Below are 19,456 nucleotides of genomic sequence, written 5' to 3'. Positions count from 1 at the left end.
TAAAGAAATAAATAACAAATAAATGGATGAATGAATATATATATATACATACATATATAGTAGCAGTTCTTTTTGCGTTAGCAAAGAATTGAAAAATGAGAGGATGCTCATATATTGGGGAATGGCTGAACAAGATGTAGCATATTATGTGATACAGTACTATTATCCAAAAGAAATAACAAGGGGGTGGAGGATGGTTTTAGGGGGAAAAAAAGCAAAAACAAAAACATGGCATGACCTATATAAACTGATGCAAAGTGATGTGCCAAGAAGGAGGGAATCATTGTGGACAGTAATAGCTATATTGTAATGATGATCAACTATGAAATACTTGACTACTCTGAGAGATACAATGATCCCAAATAATTGCTAAAGACTCATACTGAAAAAATGTCATCCACCTCCTAAGAGATAATAGTTGAACTCTGAGAGCAAATTGAAGTACATTTTTTTCTCACTTTCTTTTCTTTTCTTTTAATATGATTAATATGGAAATATGTTTTGCAAGATTTCACATGTATAATTGATATCATATTTTTACCTTCTCAGTGGATGAGAGAGTGGTTGTAAGGAGGAAGATAATTTGAACTCAAAATTAAAAAGAAGAGAACATTTAAAATAAATGATAAAATTTAATACATTTATTAAAAAGAAAGCCAGGGCAACTAGGTGGCACAGTGGATAGAGCACTGGCCTTGGATTCAGGAGAACCTGAGTTCAAATACAGCCTCAGACACTTCACACTTACTAGCTGTGTGACCCTGGGCAAGTCACTTAACCCCAATTGCCTCACACACAAAAAAAAAAAGTCAAGGAAGACAGAAGACAGAGGTGATTGTGTCATGATAGCACCCAAATATTCTCTGATTGCTCTGAAATTCTCTGTCTCTTAATCTAGACTGGAAAATAACCATGCAAATTGGACTTTAAAGTTTGAAAAGCCATTTTCATATTTTACCTTATTTTTAATTTTCACAACAGCCTTCAGAGTTAGTTACTATTATCCCCATTTTATAAATGAGGAAATGAGGGTAACAGAGCTTTACTGATTTTGTGGATTTTCAAAGCTGGTAAGTATCAATTTGCAGATTTTAAACACATTCTGACTCCAAGACTACATGCTGTCCACTACACCATGATCCATATTGGATTATCTCCAATTTTCATTATTTGTTTTCTACTGTGAACTTAAGTTTGGGTTTATCACTTCCTCCCCATGAGGTGTTTTTTTTTTAATAATTTCTCTTTGATTAACCAGTTTCTCCCAATTATTCTGCTATGTAAACTTTCTAATTCAGTAAATGCTTCCCTTGGGACTATACAATTAGTTTGTTCACATTCATTAGCATTACTGAGTACACTTGAATATAACTTAATAATCCCCTGAGAGTCAACATCAACTTAGATCTTCTGATTCTGAGCCTAATAATCTTCCTACTATCCCATATTGCTTCCATGATTTAGTTGCTTTTCAGCTTTCTAGTTGAATAATTTATTTTCCTTAATGAATAGATAAAATGGTTAATTTGGGGCAATTTGCTCATAGAAGATTTTGTTCATTTCTGCTCTTTACTAGATGCAGTCTTTAGATAATGAGTCCTTTCCTCATCCAATCTGTATCATATACATTTTAAATTAACAAGGTGACTGATTTCCACAAATTAGTTTTTTGGAAGGTGCAAATGTCTACTTCAGTTTGGACAGAACTAGAATATATGTTTTTGAGTCCATAATTGGAGAGGTGGAAAACATATTCTTTAACCTCTGGAAAGAATAGATCTGTGTCCTCTCTTCCTGTGATATTTCAACTTGTATTAATATGCCCATGGGACTTACTACAAACCAGTTGTAGACAGGTTGAAACCTACTAAGAAAGAACAACATCAAAAGGTTATCAGTATACCCTGTAGTGTTACTTCTAACATACATTTCTGTTACTCTAAAAGAAAAAGTCAGGATATTTGGAATGTAACTTCCTTATCCATTTGGGATAACATTGACATATTACAATTTTTACATGTGTCCATGGGTACATGAGTATGTGTATCGTTAATATATTTTGTTGTTACATCACCTCAATTTGCACCAGTATTCCCTATTTCCCCTTCAAAAGAAAATTATGTATAACCATTTTGTTTTGTTTTGGCTTGTGTTTAAGAAAGAAAAGGAAAAGGCTTCCTGAGGTGGCTCTTTAACTGTACTTCCTATTCCTGGAGAGGCTGAAGCTGGTGGATTGCTTGTGCTGTGGAGTTTCAAGTTTTAGCAGGAAAAAAGTCATTTAAAAATTTGCACGAAGTGCAGAATCAGTATGGTGAGGTGCTGGGATAGAAAGTGCACCAGGATACCTAAGAAGGGATAAAGTGGTCCAGGTTGGAGCAAAAACCAGTGTTCTGTACCTATAGGTGAGTTGCAGGATTCAGCCTGCGATTAATCTCAGAACTTTCATGCTGAGTAAGATTGGGAGACCTACTCTGGGAAGAAAAAAAAGTGGGGAGGAGGAAGGGATCAGCAAATTCAATCAGAAAATTTAAAATATTTCTCAGTATATGAAACATAGCCTCTCAGGTACCACAAGCCTCTGGATAGGTGTCTTTTCATTTTTTTTCTTAGATGCTTAGATATCAATTATTTTACTATATGACATTAACATTCTATTGTTTTATAGTAGTTGATATTTCCATCTCATTATTATAGTCACATATCTTGCATCATTGGCTCTGCTTACTTTGATGTGTATTATGTGTTCATGGAAGTCTTTCCATGCATCTCTGTATTCATCAAACTCATATATCTTACTGCAAAGCAAGATTCCATTGCATTCACTTACCTTAATTCATTTGGCATTTACCTATTGGTTGGACATCTACTTTGCTTTCAGTTGTTACCCCCAAAAGTGCTACTATGAGCATGTTGGTGAATATGCATACATATACTTTTTGTTGGTCTAAAGCAGTTGATAATATTTAATGTCTCACGGAACCCTTTGGAAGTCTGGTGAAGACTGTTGACCCCTTCTCAGAATAATGTTTTTTTTTAATCCATTATATACAATACATAGGGTGGAAAAGAAAGTTTATATACATATATATATATATATATATACACACACATACATATACATATCTATATATATGTTGTGTATGTATAATTGTATTATATAACATTATATAAAATGTGTGTGAAATTATATATACATGCATGCATGTATGCATGAATACATACATACATGCAAACATATAATTTTGTCCCTCAATTGATTAACTCAAAGTGAGAAAAGTATAAATAATCTTGTTGCTCAGAAAAATAGACAGAACCCCACAAATCTGAAAAAGCAGAATGAATTTCATTTGATTCCAGCCATCACTGAATAGATAATTTCCTAAACAGAGCAGACATCCTGAGGTTCAAAAGTCTCCAATCTTCTTTGGAATTCACAACTATTCAGTCTTCAACCATGCAAAGAGCATATTTTCCAGATTTCTAGCAAGGCCATCATCATAGAAAAAAAGCTTGGACAGGTATATTTTGGGTTTAAAATTTTCTTCTTCTAATATTCAAGTATGATGTTTTATTCACAGATTCAGAGCTGACCATTGATTTGAATACTAATCATATGACCATCTGTGACTGTTATTAAGCACACACACACACACACACACACACACAATCTTGCAGCACATCAGATCCTGAACAGCATTTCTTTTTAGAATAAATGAATGGGTGATTGAATGAATGGGAAAACGTTTATAAAGTACATGCTATATACCAAGTATTATCCACTTCCCCTCCTATCTCCATATTGAGTAAGATAGATTTATATACCCAAGTGATTGTGTGTGTGTATACACATATATATACATACATATACGTGTATGTAGATCATGTTCATACATGCATACATACATGTGTGTGCATTTTTACTCCCTATATTAACCATTTCTGAGCTTTGCCCTCTTCCTCTATCCTTTTCCTTCCACTATTAAAAAACGAACACTTCTTCTTTCATTCTTTATATAAGAAAACTTCCTACTTCTACTTTTCTTTCTTCCTTCTCCCAGTGCATCCCTCTTTCTCACCCTTCATTGTTTTGGGGAGATTATCCAACATAATGAACTCACATACATGCCTGTTGTTAATGCTGAATCTTTGTAACTGCCCTAATAACAATAAAGTTTTGGGAGTTACATGTATCATCTTCCGATATAGGAATGCATACAGTTTAACTCCATTGAGTCCCTTTTGATTAATCTTTCACGTTTACCTTCTCTGTTTCACTTGAGTCTTGTGATTGAATGTCAAATTTTCTATTCACCTCTGGTCTTTTCAAAAGGAATGCTTGGAAGGCCTCTATTTCATTAGATATACATTTTTCCCCTGAAAATAATTGTTCCATTTTTCTGGGTTAGTTTTTCTTCATTGTAATCCTAGCTCCTTTGCCCTCTGGAATATCATATCCTAAGGCCTCTGATCCTTTAATGTGGAAGCTTCTCAATCTTGTATGGTCTTGACTGTAACTCAACAATATGTAAATGGTTTATTTTTGGCTGCTTGCAAAGTCAAGTTCTCCTTGATCTTTGAGCTCTGGAGTTTGGCTATAATATTCCTGGGATTTTTCATTTGGGGATTTCTTTCAGGAAGCATTCAGTGAATTTTTACAATTTCTATTTTACCCTCTTGGGAGTTTTCCTTGATAATTTCATCAAATATAAGCATACTTCATTTAATGGGACTTTGCTTAACAGATTTTTTTGTTTTGTTTTTTACAAAGTGAATAATTGTATCATCCCTGCATCAGCAAGTCTATTAGCCTATTTTTTTTCCTACATTTGCTCACATTGTGTCTTTTTGTCACATTTCAGTAATCTTTATAATATGTCAACCTTTTCATTACTATCATAGTAATGTCTATTATGGTGACTTATGATGATCTTTGATGTAACTACTCTACTTGTTTTGGGGAGCCATAAAATACAGCCATATAAGATGATGGATTTCATTGTTAGTTGCTGTATGTGTTTTGACTACTCCACCAAACAGATATTCTTCCATGTCTTTCCTTGTCCTCAGACCTCTATATTCCCTGAGATATAAGAGTATTGAAGAATATTATATAAACATAGTTTGTAAAGGTTTGGGGATAATTTACTTACATTTTGAAAAATAAGTTCTACCATGGATAAAATGTTATCAAACATCACCACATTCTACAAGCAATTTTTTTCATAAGTCAATCAGTGCAGCAAACTTCACTGTTGTCTTATTTTAAGAAATTGCCCATAGCCACACCAACCTAGAGCAAATAACACTTTGGTCAGTCAGCAGCCATCAACATTGAGGCAAGACCCTTCACCAGCAAAAGCTCTCTGAAGCCTCAAATGATGGTTAGCATTTTTAGCAATTAAAAGAAATTAATTAAGGCATATACATTTTTCGATATAATGCTACTGCACATTTAACAGACTAAAGTATAGTATAAACAAATTTTATTTGCAGTAGAAAATCAAAAAGTTCATGTAATTCACATTATTGTGGTATTCTCTTTATTGTACGTGTCTGAAACAGAACATGCAATATGTCTGAGGTATGCCTGTACGATCTGGAGGTTATTTTTTGATCACGGCTGTCAGATAGTCCAATAATTCTTAAATTATCTCTCCTTGATCTATTTTCCATTAGATTGTTTTTCTGACAAAAAATTTAAAATTTTCTTCTATTTTTCTTTCTTTTACTTTGATTTTTTCAATATGTCTTATGGAGTCAATAACTTTCATTTACCCAATTCTCATTTTTTTTTGTGAGACAATTGGGGTTAAGTGACTTGCCCAGGGTCACATAGCTAGCAAGTTTCAAGTGTCTGAGGCCGGATTTGAACTCAGGTCCTCCTGAATCCAGGGCCGATGCTTTATCCACTGCTCCACCTAGCTGCCCTCCCCCCCCCCCAATTCTCATTTTTAAAAGTTATTTTCTTCAGTGAGATTTTGTATTTTGCTTTCAATTTGGCCATTTCTGCTTTTTTGAGGAGTTATTTTCTTCAATTAATTTTTGCATCTCCTTTACATTTTGGCTTATTATGCTTTTAAAGTACTTCCCTTCAATGGTAAATTGTGGCTCTCTTATTAGGTTTATTTAGTTTTTACGGTATTTTTCTTAAATATTATCAATTACCTCTTTTTAAAAAATAGATTTAATTTTATCTATCTGTCTAACTATCTATCATCTATTTATTTATTTATTTAGGTTTTTTGTGGGCCAATGAGGGTTAAGTGACTTACCTGGGGTCACACAGCTAATAAGTGTCAAGTGTCTGAGACTGGATTTGAACTCATGTCCTCCTGAATCCAGAGCCACTGCTTTATCCACTGTGCCACCTAGCTGCCCCCCTTCATTGCCTCTTTTACCAATCTGTTAATTGTCTTTTAATTTTTTTTTTGGCAGAACTTTCATATCTTTTTCTGTTTTTTTTCCTTTATCACCCTTAGCTTTTTTCTTTACTACTTCTGGGAATTCTTGGTGGCTTTGGATCCAGTTGACATTGTTCTTTGATGCTTTGTTTGCAGCTGTTTTTGCATTGTTGTCTTCTAAGTTTATATGTTGTTCTTCTCTGCCACTGTAGTCACTTCTTATGTTCAATTTCTGTCATTTGTTGTTGTTCTTGCTCTTCTTGTTGCTGTTGTTTTGGCTTGCTCATTTTTCCAGTCTATTTCTTCATTTTTGGTGGACAGGCACCCTCCTAATCTTAAGACTTTGTTTTTTCTATTGTTTGCAGAATTCGTTTTGAGGGTTCTGCAAGTTTTTGGTACTTCCATGATGGTGTTATACTGGGAGAGGTATGGTCATTGATGTCCTGGTGTGTATTCTGTTCTTTACCCAAAATGGTCCCCTCTCCCTTGTAGCCACAAATACTAGTGCTCCTCTTGGCCCTGGAACTGTGACCAGGACCCTTTGTCTCCTGTGACCAATCACTACTGCTCGTATCCATCCTGGAACTGTCTATGAGCCATAGACATGGTGCTAATTGCACTCAGTACAAGCAAATGGTCTGCTGCAATCTCCTTCTGACTAGTTGTCCAACCCCCTTTCCATCTCTGGGACAAAATCTCCAGATGCTTCTGCTATTGCTGCTGTAACTACCACTGTAGCAACTACCTCCAAGGCCCATTTATAGTGTTTCCACCGCACACATACAGGCATTAGAGTACTCTTTTGTGGGCCTCCTAGTTGTCTTAGGCAGGAAACATATAACTCTCTGACTTGTTGTTGTCTTTGCCACTCCCAAATTTGATTTGAAGAATTATTTTAAAGTTGAGTGGAAAGGAATATTGGGAGAGTTCAGCTGGGTCCTGGCCTATACTCCACCAGCTTGCCTCCAATATCCCTTGCCTTGCTTTTTTAAGAAAAACTCAAGGCCATTCACCAAGGGCTCCTTCTTCCCTACCTTTCCTTCCCTGAAAACCTTATTTCAACTCTCACTTTATTCCAGTCCCTAATGAAATGGCAGCAACATTTTTTTTTTTTTGCTATAGCACCATTGATCCCATCCCCTCCAGTTTTCTCCAGTGAACTATCCCTATTATAATCTCTCTTCACTTTGTCCCACCCTAGCCACAGTTGGCCTAGTTCTTGAAGGCAATTCCTTTAGTTTCTCCTTGTGTCAATATGATGAGCTGGCTGAAAAATGCAGAATGAACTTAACTCTTGGATTCTCATTCTCCCAAATCTTGGGTGACTCACTCTCTTGAGGCTTTGAAATTCACATAATTGAAGTCACCAATCCCTTAACCAAAAATGAAAGGAAAAAAAAGAATAAATGTAGAGGCAAAGTACCATAGCTAATTTTATAGGCTATATATCAGCCTCATGGAGATAGGGCACAAGGTCTCCCCAGATACTAACAGCAAATGAATTAAACCAAAAACATAGATATAGATGGAAACATTTACTGAGCATTATGCTAACCACAAGGAGAATAAATATACCCCAAAAGGGAAACAGTCCATGACCTGAAGGAGCTTACATTCTGATTAGGAAGCCAACAAAATAAAAAGTAGCAGGGGCAGCTAGGTGGCACAGTGGCTAAAGCACTAGCTCTGGACTCAGGAGAATGTGAGTTCAAATCCAGCCTCAGACACTTGACACTAGCTGTGTGACAATGGGCAAGTCACTTAATCCTCCTTGTCCCACAAAATAAAATAAAATAAAAAGTAGCTAACTTGTGAGGCTGAGGTAGGGAAAGAAGGTACCTAAGTGAGAGAAAGTGGAGAAATAATTGATACAGGATGACTGACCTTGTCTGTTTTTGTTGTTCAATCATGCCCAAGTCTTTGTGACCCCATTTGGTTTTTTTTTGGCAAAAGTACTTGACTAGTTTGATATTTCCTTCTCCAACTCATTTTATAGATCAAGAAATTGAAGCTAACAAGGTTAAGTTACTTGCCCTGGGTCACAGAACTAGTAAGTGTCTGAGGCCAGATTTGAACTCAGGAAGATCTGTCTTTCTGACTCTAAGTCCAAGACCCTATCCACTGTACCACCTATCTGCCAGCTGACCTGAATGCTTCCTCAATTAGAAGTTCTGAGAACAAATTCACCTAAGATAGGAGTAAACCATAAAGGTGGAGGTTGTAGAAGCCAAGTAAGAAGGCTGGTGAGATGAGGGTCAAGATGTAATCTAGGAAATCTTGGAATGAATCAGGTTTGGAGATCCAACTAAAAGAAAAAGTTGAGGCTGAGAAGGTATTTTGAGATAGACACCAGTACCAGATGTGCCACTTCAGTGAATCAAAGAGAAACCAATGACAGAATTTCTATGCATAGTTGAAAGTCCCTCTATTATACATTAATATGTATCCTTGGAAATATGTTCGCCAGCATCTTTCATAGAGAGAACTGTGTCAACCAAGCACATTGATGTTTTTTATGCAGTCTTGTCAACCTGAAATTTTAATGAAAACTGTCAATACAACAAAATGGAGGACTTTAATCTGGGCAGAGGAATTTCAGCTTATGGTACAGCACAGTGAGGGCTGGAATGACCAAAGAGGGAGGCAAGAAGCAGTGTTCATATAAAGCAAAGCTTAAACTATGGCCACAACCCCATATGAGGTTCTGTAGCTGAATGTTGGAGCTACAATAAAAATTGTCAACAGCAAAAGATTATGGGTACCTATCATATCTACCTATATACCTGGAGCCATGAAAAAAAATTCTCAGGTGAAAAAGGGTCATGAGTGGAAAAAGTTTAAGAAGCCATGATATAGAGTACCAAGGCAGAGAGAATGCTCAGAATACTGGTGGGAGGGGTCAGGTACCTCAGTTTTACCAGGTAATTTGTTTCATATACCATGCAAAAATCTATAAAGAAAGCTTGGAAATCAGGGGAGAGGAGAGTTTAGGGGATTTAAAAATAACCCAAGGCTGGGGCAGCTAGGTGGTGCAGTGGATAGAGCACTGGCCCTGGAGTCAGGAGGACCTGAGTTCAAATGTGATCTCAGACACTTGACACTTACTAGCTGTGTGACGCTGGGCAAGTCACTTAACCCTAATTGCCCTGAACAAAAGTAAAACAAAACAATAAAGTAAAATAACCCAAGGCCAGAGTGACAATGTCAGATGAGCCCCAGGCAATTAATTGGCCTAGAAACTGAACCCAGGTCAGGATCAATAAGTTTTCAGTCAATTGTGTTTATTATTCTTATAGGGACTGAGTTCATTCACCAGTTCCCCATTACATTGGGATAATAGTTATGGGGGTGGTCATAATCAGGAATAATGGTCTAGGGATTCTTGCTTCTCCTGGGACTCTTGGACTTACACATTCACCAGTGGCAGTTGGGTAGCTGTTGGTGTTGGTGGTGACATGGAACGTGATCCCCCTTTACACAATTATTTCTCCTCTCAGTAATGATTGTCAATCTTGTAGTGGAAGCAGGGTCAGTGGTACACCTATGCCCAAAAGTTTTGTGTTTATGCTTTTTGGTTAAATCCCTTGAGATCTGAGAGAAGGTGATGCTCACTAGTGATAGCATTATTAAAGCAGAGATTTAACCTCCCTGGCATGTTCTTTCTCCTGCTTAGAGCTCCTTGATGTTTCAGTTAGGAAGGATACTTTACTCCAATTCCCTCCAGACTGCTACACCTTGAACTTCAGCCTTCTCAGTTTGATGCTCAGCTGAAAGCACTTAATATATTTTTTAATTCCCGGTGCCAACCATGCCCTGCACAATAAAATAATTAAATGCTTAGTAAATTAAAGATAATTTTTTTCCCCACATTAGTTTCCTCCTCTTGATTTCTCCTGTTGACTGGCCTATCAATACATATGTGAGTAAACACATTGCAACAAACAGATATCCTTTGCAATGGAAGTATTTTAAGATGCATTTCTGTGATTCATTTTTGACATTTCCTTAACCTCCCATAATCCTCAGAAAAAGCCTCATTACCTGACAAATTCATTCACTGCATGCATCTATCTAGATGTTAAGAGGTACTTACTCTATTGGAAAATTGGCCCTAATTTTAATGAACAATATTCTTTCCATGGAAACAACTGTGCACAATTGCAATTTATTATACTTTTTCCTAGGATCTACTATTATTTTGGTACTAGAAAGGAAATCTTATGGGGCATCTCTCTCTATGCAGGTGTTAAACACCCAAAATACCCTCCAAGCTTTATGATACCCATTAGCTAGAATATTTTATATTTAAAAAAAAAACACCTCTTAAGGCAGTATGCTTCTGTGGCAAGTATTTTCTTGACTTCCAAGCAGAAGAATTAAGTTTGTGCCTTGCCTACACTGCTAATTGATTATGTGACCTTGGACAAATAGCTTAGCCTCTCTGACTTTCAATCTCATCATTTATAAAATGAAAATAATGATACTTGTACTACTCATTTTATATGTTTTTTATTGGTGTGATTTTTGTTGTTGTTTTAACTCTAAAGCTCTATGTAGAAGGGAGCTTATGTATGTATGTATATGTATTGGTGTATATATAGGATATGTGTATATGTGATAGACAGACAGACAGACAGATAGATAGATACATAGATACATAGATAGGTATAAAGGGGGACAAAGTATGAAGTCAACTAAACATAGAAGGCAAAATGAGATAAGAAAAGGGTTTGCTTGAGGAGAAGTGGTCTGGAAATGGTAGATCCTAATTCTCTAACTTCTACTACTCATGTAGTACAATCTCCATGAAGTACAGGCATCATTTTTAGGTAGGGTTGCTCCTGATTTGCTCAATGAAACACATTAAAATTTGAGGATTTATAAGTAGTGAATAACAATCCCCCAGACTGATCAAATAGCCCATTTCCAGGTATAATCCACAATGTTTGAATAAAGCTGTAAGGTCAAAAAGCTCTTAGTCTTTCTTCTTCCCTAAGGATCAGATATAAGCTTTTTAATGAACTTTGAGAGGTGGATTACATAATTTGTTTTTTGTGCTTCAATCAAGTATCCTGTAAATATGATAGACCTTCTTAATCAAATTTGGTAAAATTAAGGTATGAGTCTTACCAAAGACTGATTAAACTTAAAATCTTTCATAGTACTTGACATATACTTTGATATGGCTATTTTTGCCAGGAACAATCTGAATTGGATTTTTACCCTACTTTCTCTTTAATTAACATTTTATGTCATCCACCACCACTACTGCTACTGCTGCTATTGCTGCTGCTGCTGCTGCTGCTATTACTACTACTACTACTCCCACTACCACTCCCACCACCACCACCACCACCACGACTAATACCTCTCTACTAGTAGTACTAATACTACTAGTAGTAGTGCTACTAATTTTTTTATAACACTTTAACATTTCCAAAGCAATTTTACTTATATCATCTCATTTTATCCTCACAACAACACTGGAAGGTAGATACTGTTATTGTCTCTATGTTATAGATGAGGAAACTGAGTTATACAGAGATTAAGCAACTGGTTCAGAATCACATATCTAAGCAGTGACCAAGGTCAAATTTGAACTCAACATTTTTTGAATCCAGGTCCAGCATTCTATTTACTGGGCCAGCTAGCTGCACAGCAGATAGAGCAAAGAATTGAGTATTAATACTGTATTATACAGCACACAAAGAAGAAATGAAACAAAATTCCCATGAATTTGTACTACATAATGTACTTTAGGGGCTGTATATGTACCACCCACAAAACTGCATTATATAGTTGGAATATAATTCCTCTGTCCCTCTTAGACTCTAGCTTTCTTCAAATATAACTTGTGTTCTAACGCATACATGAGTCTCTTCCTTACTGCTTCAGTTGCTAGTTCTCTTTCCTTTTGGAAATTACTTCCCAATACTTTCATGTATTTTTTTTAATTTACAAATATTTATACTAAATGACTATATATACTTATTCAGTAGAACTTAAGATCTTCAATAAAAAAAAAACCCTGATTCTTCTTCTCTTTGTTTCCCTAGCAGATACCACATGGTATCTTGCTAATAGCATGTACTTATTAACTATTGTTGAATTTGGTTTAATTGAAAATGGAAAATTATATGTGTATAAGAGGGATAGAAATTGTTCCAAGCATATATTCCATTTAAGTCAATGAAAAAAATCTTAGACAAGAATATGATTACTTATATGATAGGGGTCATAGTTTAATTAATAAAGAAAGCAGTTTTTATCCCTTACCCTTTTCTACTCTTCCCTGACTTCCATATTTTTTTAAAAATTTCATTTGCCTCTTTGCTCTTGCTTTTAAACAAAAGGCATGAGATTATAAATTACCTTAATTTTATTCTAAAATACCTTATAAAATAGTCCAAGTTTTTAAAAGTAAGAAATATAATGAACTTTCAGCAGCTATGACCTATTTCCATTTTCTTTTATATTTTTTGTAAATATTCATCCATTTCATTTGTATTGTCAACTTCATTGCTATATATAGTTGGGCAAAATAGCTCCTAATTATTGCTTTAATTTTTTCTTCATTATTGGTGAGTTTACCCTTTGGTTTTTGATGCTGATAATTTGTTTTTTTCTTTCTTTTTTTAAAATAAAATTGACAAAAGTTTTATCTATTTTATTGTTTACTCTGTGTGCATATGTGTATCTTATAAACAACATGTTGAAGTATTCTGGTTTTTAATCCACTCTGCTATCTGCTTCCATTTTATAGGAGAGTTCATCCTATTCATATTCCCAGTTATAATTACTAACTCTGTATTTCCCTGCATCCTGTTTTTTTCCCTTGTTTGTATTTTTCTCTTTCCTGTTCCCTGTCCTTTCTCACTAGGGTTTTGTTTTTGGGCATCTCAGTCTACCCTCCCTTCTATCAACCCCTCCTCCTTTTTGTCTTTTCCCTTTCCCCTCCTATTTCCCCCCTCCTTTCTTCTTCTTCTTCTTTTGGGGGGGGTGAGGTAATTGAGGTTAAGTGACTTACCCATGGTCACACAGCTAGTAAATGTCAAGTGTCTGAGACTGGATTTGAACTCAAGTCCTCCTGAATCCAGGGCCAGTGCTTTATCCACTGTGCCACCCAGCTGCCCCTTTACCCTCCTTTCTATCAACACACCACCCTTTTCTTTCCCATTTTCCCTTTCCCCCTTCCCCTTTTATTTCCCTGTAGAGTAAGATAGAATTCTATACCCAATTCAGTGTGTCATTATTTTCTCTTTGAGTCAAATCAGATGAGAGTAAGGACAAAACAATGTTCAACCCTCCCTTCTTTCCCTCTATTATAATATTTTTGTGCCTCTTCACTTGATGTGATTTATCCAATTCTGCCTTCCCTTTCCTCTTCTTCTAGTATAATCCCCTTATACCCACACTTTCTATCTGTATGTAATCCTTCTATCTGCCTTAATAAAGATATAGTTCTCAAGAGTTACAAGGATCTTCTTCCCATGTAGGGATCGAAACATTTTAACCTTATTGAATAACATGGTCCCACCCCCCACCCCCCCCCGCTCTTACCTTTTCATGTGTTTCTTGAGTTGTATTTGTAGATTGAATTTTCTATTCAGTTCTGGAATTTTCATTAGGGAAGATTTAAAGTCTCCTATTTCATTGAATCTCCATCTTTTCCCCTGAAAGATTATTCATAATTTTGCAGGGTAGTATATTCTTGGTTGTAATCCCAGTTCCTTTGCCTTCAGGAATATATTACAAGCCCTCTGATCCTTTAATGATGAAGCTGCCATTCCTGTGTAATTCTGATAATTATTCTGTGATACTTAAATTGTTTCTTTCTGACTGCTTACAATTTTTTTCTCCTTTATTTGATAATTTTGGAATTTAGCTACAATATTCCTTGGAGTTTTACTTTTGGGGTCTCTTTCAGGAGGTGATTGGTGGATTCTTTCAATGACTATTTTTTTCCTCTGGTTGTGAGACATTGGGCAATTCTCCTTGATGATGTCATGAAGTATGCTGTCTGGCTTCTTTTATTTGATCATGGTCCTCAGGTAGTCCTATTATATGTAGGTTGTCCGTCCTGGATCTATTTTCAAGGTTTGTTGTTTTTTCTGAAGAGGTATTTTATATTTTCTTATAATTTTATATTCTTTTATTCTGCTTTACTTCTTCCTGTTGTTGCATTGAGATATTAGCTTCCATATGCTCAATTCTGATTCTTAAGGAATCATTCTCCTTTTCCAATTTGCCAATTTTATTTTTAAGGCATTATTTTCTTCCTTCCTTCCTTCCTTCCTTCCTTCCTTCCTTCCTTCCTTCCTTCCTTCCTTCCTTCCTTCCTTCCTTCCTTCCTTTCTTTCCTTCTTTCTTTCTTTTGTTTTGTTTGATTTGGTTTTGGGGTTTTTTGTGAGGCAATTGGGGTTAAGTGACTTACCCATGGTCACACAGCTAGCAAGTGTCAAGTTTCTGAGCTTAGATTTTGAACTCAGGTCCTCCTGAATCCAGGGCCAGTGCTCTATCCACTGCACCACCTGGCTGTCCCTATTATTTTCTTTCTTGAAACTATTGACTTCCACTTGTATAATTCTCATTTATTTTTTCCAATTTTTCTTCTACCTCTCTAATTTGGTTTATGAAATCCTTTTTGAACCCTTCAAAGAGGGCATTTTTGTTTGGAGACCAGCTGTTCTTCCCCTTTGATGATTCACATGTAGGAGTTTTATCATTGTTGTCTTCCTCTGCGTTTATGTTTTGATCCTCTCTGTCACCATAGTGGCTGTCAATGGTGAGGGTTCTTTTTGGTTTCTTACTCTTATTTTTATTTTAGTCTCTTTTGTGCCTTTAAATGTTGAGTTTGGCTCCTGGGGAACAGCATACACTGTCTGGAATTTCTTTTGCTGGGGGCCAGGGGAGAGTCACCAGTTTCTGCTCTGAGGCATTAGCAGTATTGGGGCGGGAGTCCTCACACCTGGCCTGCTGTGCCACTAGCTTACTGAACTCAAAAACTTCAGTTGCTCAGCAGCTGATCTGTTTTGCTGACTTGCCCCGACACCCTCTATGCTGAGCTGTGGTCCACTTTTACCCAGATGAAACAGACATTTCCTGAAGATCTTCTAGGTTATCCTAAGTTGGAAGATTGTGTCACTCTGTTTTTGTGGCATTTTTTGCAGCTTCAGAATCTGTTGAGAAACTTAATTTAATGTTGTTTCTGAGGGAAATTTGGGAGAGCTCAGGCAGCTTCCTGGTTTAACTCCACCATCTTGGCTCCACCTCTGGAACTCCCAATTCTATCTCCAAGTGAGCAGAACAATGATGATATATTTTGCTGTAGTCTTTGTGGTTTTCTTATCATTACATTTAACAAACACTAATGTGGACATTACTAGTATGACAAGATAAAGAATGATGCTCACTGAGTGAAGTTTGTCTTGTTTTGTTTTAATGAAGTATTTGCAAAGACAGGAAGAGACAGTGACATATCTCTCAAAACTTAATTTAATTCTACATTGCTTGTCACGTCTATGAAAAAAAATGTGTCACCAATGTTATGTATCTCTGAACTCAATCAAATGCTTACATCAGGACAGAGCTTGAAATGATGGCAAGGCTGGCTATGAAGATATCCTTTGTCAGTTTATTCTCCATTGCAGATATCATATATAGATATAGATCTCATCAAGATAGGCTTGCAATAATCCAGTGAATGCATCTGCAGACAAACAAGATCAATGAAGAAAGACAATTGGAGTAAAGTGGTTTTAACATGAAAACCAAATAGTAATAATGAAAGCTTTTCTTTACAAATTATAAAAGAATTAGTCGGGGCAGCTATGTGGTGCAGTGGATAGAGCACTGGCCCTGGAGTCAGGACGACCTGAGTTCAAATCCGGCCTTGGACACTTAACACTTATTAGCTGTGTGACCCTGGGCAAGTCATTTAACCCCAATTGCCTCACCAAAAAAAAAAAAAAAGAATTAGTCAAGTTATCACATTTTTATATGTATATATACATATATGCTTGTATATATACAAATACATATGTATTCATACACACACATATATGTTTCTGTTTGAAAATGGTAATGGACAAAATATATGTGTATATGTGTATATATACATATACACAATATGCACATGCATACATGTATTCTAATATATGCATACGTGTATATTTATATATGCATGTATACGCAGACAAACAAATGCATACATGCATATACACATGCATGCAGACATACATGTACAGTAGTTTCTGCTTAGAAGTGAGAATGGATGGAATTTTCTCAAATGCTCTGATATTCTATGTTTTAGTTCACATTCTCTTTCTTTAATTTGCTGACAGTATTTGTTTCTGGTGCTACAAGAAATTGCATCTCTCTGATGTGTGTGGGGGGGTTAATTGATCAAATTGATTGTGAGGCATTCCAAAAAATTATAAGAGTCCATGACTCAGTTTCCCAATTTTTATTGAAATACTATGCTGACCACAGTGAGAGCACCATGGAGATTGGTGTCTCTAATAGGGAGAGGAAAATGATTATATTTATAATAAGAAAAAGTAAGTCATCTCCCCATTATATTAATCTCCTCCTTGTGGGAGATTAATGGGAGATCTTATCCTAATTTGGACTTCCTGGGGTCCTAAGACAACCTCCCAGTTGGGTATCTTTTTCCCTGGAGGTAAGTTTTTGGAGTTTATAAGTCATAAGGTGAACCTAAGAACACATTTCGTCCTTTCTGTGCATGATCATAAAGACATGCTTAAACTTGTCAGACTCAGAGGGTCTCTGTGTTTATGATATCTCTTTACAAACCTTAGTTTCTCTGTTAACCCTTTTAGGTTCTATTAATAATGAGTCAATGGGCAGCTAGGTGGCACAGTGGATAGAGCACCGGCCCTGGAGTCAGGAGTACCTGAGTTCAAATCCAGCCTCAGACACTTAACACTTACTAGTTGTGTGACCCTGGGCAAGTCACTTAACCCCAATTGCCTCACTAAAAAAAAAAAAAAATGAGTCAGGTCTCACTTTTTTTGATAACCCTTTTTGCCTCCTCCATCATCTCTGTTCCAATCCATCCTCATTTGTACAGCTCACATTTTGTGATAAATGGGTGTCTATATTTCCTATCAGTCCCAACCTTACTCAATTCAAAAATAACAACAATGATCATTTTCACATCTACTATTTCTAAGGCTACAAGAAATAGTGCAATATAGTATAATATATTTATTAGGTTCAATATGTCCAGGGTTAAAGTGCTACCTCTGATCTTTAATAGTGGCATGATCATGGGCATTTATTTAACCTCTCAATCCCAGAATGAAATATCTAAGATCGCAGGTTGCCAATCTGCCTTGGTAGAGTGATATTCCACATTGGGAATTCCCTTTACCTATAAAATAACAGGGATGGGCCCCATCAAAAAGATTTTTTGATATTGTTGTTTGTTTGTTTATTTGTTTGGGTTTTGGGGGGAAGGGACTACTATGTATATAAAAGTTAAAAAAATACAACATATCCTTATCTTTCAATGTTTGGGACAGAAATACAAAATTTAAACAAGTTAAATGTAGCCTAAAATATTGTCAGAACCATTCAGCAAAACTAGATGAAATATTTTTAAGGAAATCTTCATAGGGTGAGATCGTTTTTAGTTGGCAGTTACAGGGGAGGCTTCATTGAGGTGATATCGCTGATAAATCTAAAAAGATGACCTGAACTGGATGGTATATTAATTAGCAGAAGCAGAATGAATAGGATTGCAATAGGGAGGTAGGATAATATGGGCCAAGGTTTGAGGACATTTTGTAATCTAGTTATGCTGGTATATATAGTTTATTTTCAAAACTGGTGTGAAATTAAATTGGAAAAATATGGTGCAGGCAGATTTGTGTGTTAATGAAATATTAAGAATTTAGAAGAAAACAGGCATCCATGTTTCTTGAGCAGAGGACTGAGATGGATCAGACCTTTGCAATAGGAAGATTCATTTTGTTTGCTGTGTAAAGAATAAATGGGAATAAGGGCAAAGAGACCAATTGGGGGACTATTATTAGTCTGGTGTTTGTGTGTGTCGGGGGGAGTGATAAAAGTCTGAAAGTGGTAACATGAAGCTTAAGATAAATCAGAAGTAGTTACTCCTGTGAGAAGCAAAACCAAAGATGACCAGATAACAGGACAGACATATCCAGGAATAGAGGGACTATTAAAATTTATATTTCCCAATTAGATATCAGGAGAGACATACCTAAGAAGTAAGGGGAGATAAAATTCTATAGCAGGAAAGTCAATTAGGTGTGGCTACTTCTTGACCAGAGCTAGGAGACAGAGATAATCCCAAAGGTCAGGATCATAATTTCAAAAAACAAAACAAAACAAAAAAACAACCCAACCTAGACTCTCAGGAATATGACAAGCATCCAAACTTTCCCCACCCCACTCCAAAAGGGAACTTTCCAGTTTTCTAGTGGACACCCTATCTATCCTCTCTAAAAGCTTTTGTCTCCCTCTATTCTAGGAACAGAATGTTTCTAATCCCTCCTTCCCAGGGGTGAAGTCTTTGAATTCCTACTGGGTCACTTTTCTAGAATCAAATAAAAGACCACTTTAATTCTCATTAGACTGTGTGTGAGAGTGTAAGGACCACCACCTCTCCCTTATGACAGAGGTGTAAGAAAAGAGAATGAAACATATTGAGAAAGTAGGATTTATAGAACTTGGTGAGGGAGAGGAAATAGTAAAAAATAACTTCAGGATTTCAAGTCCAACTACATGTTACTATCCACTCAAAGGACAAGTTGAAATAAAGATTGGATTTGAGAAAAGGTTAATAAGTTCTATTTTGGACATGTTGAATTTGAAATAGAAGTGTGGTATTCAAGTGTGAATGTCTAGCCAGCAATTGCAAATGGAAGATATCACTTTAGTGATAGAGACTTATAGCCAGTTCATCTTGTTTTCAAGGTCAGTCTCTCTCTGTCTGTCTCTGTCTTTGTCTCTCTGTCTCTCTGCCTCTCTGTCTCTGTCTCTCCCCCTCCTTCCCTCCAATCAGT

The sequence above is a fragment of the Dromiciops gliroides genome, chromosome 5 (genome assembly GCF_019393635.1).
Source record: "Dromiciops gliroides isolate mDroGli1 chromosome 5, mDroGli1.pri, whole genome shotgun sequence".
Taxonomy (NCBI): domain Eukaryota; kingdom Metazoa; phylum Chordata; class Mammalia; order Microbiotheria; family Microbiotheriidae; genus Dromiciops; species Dromiciops gliroides.
The sequence above is the reverse complement of the archived record's forward strand: the minus strand, read 5'-3'. Positions refer to the sequence as shown.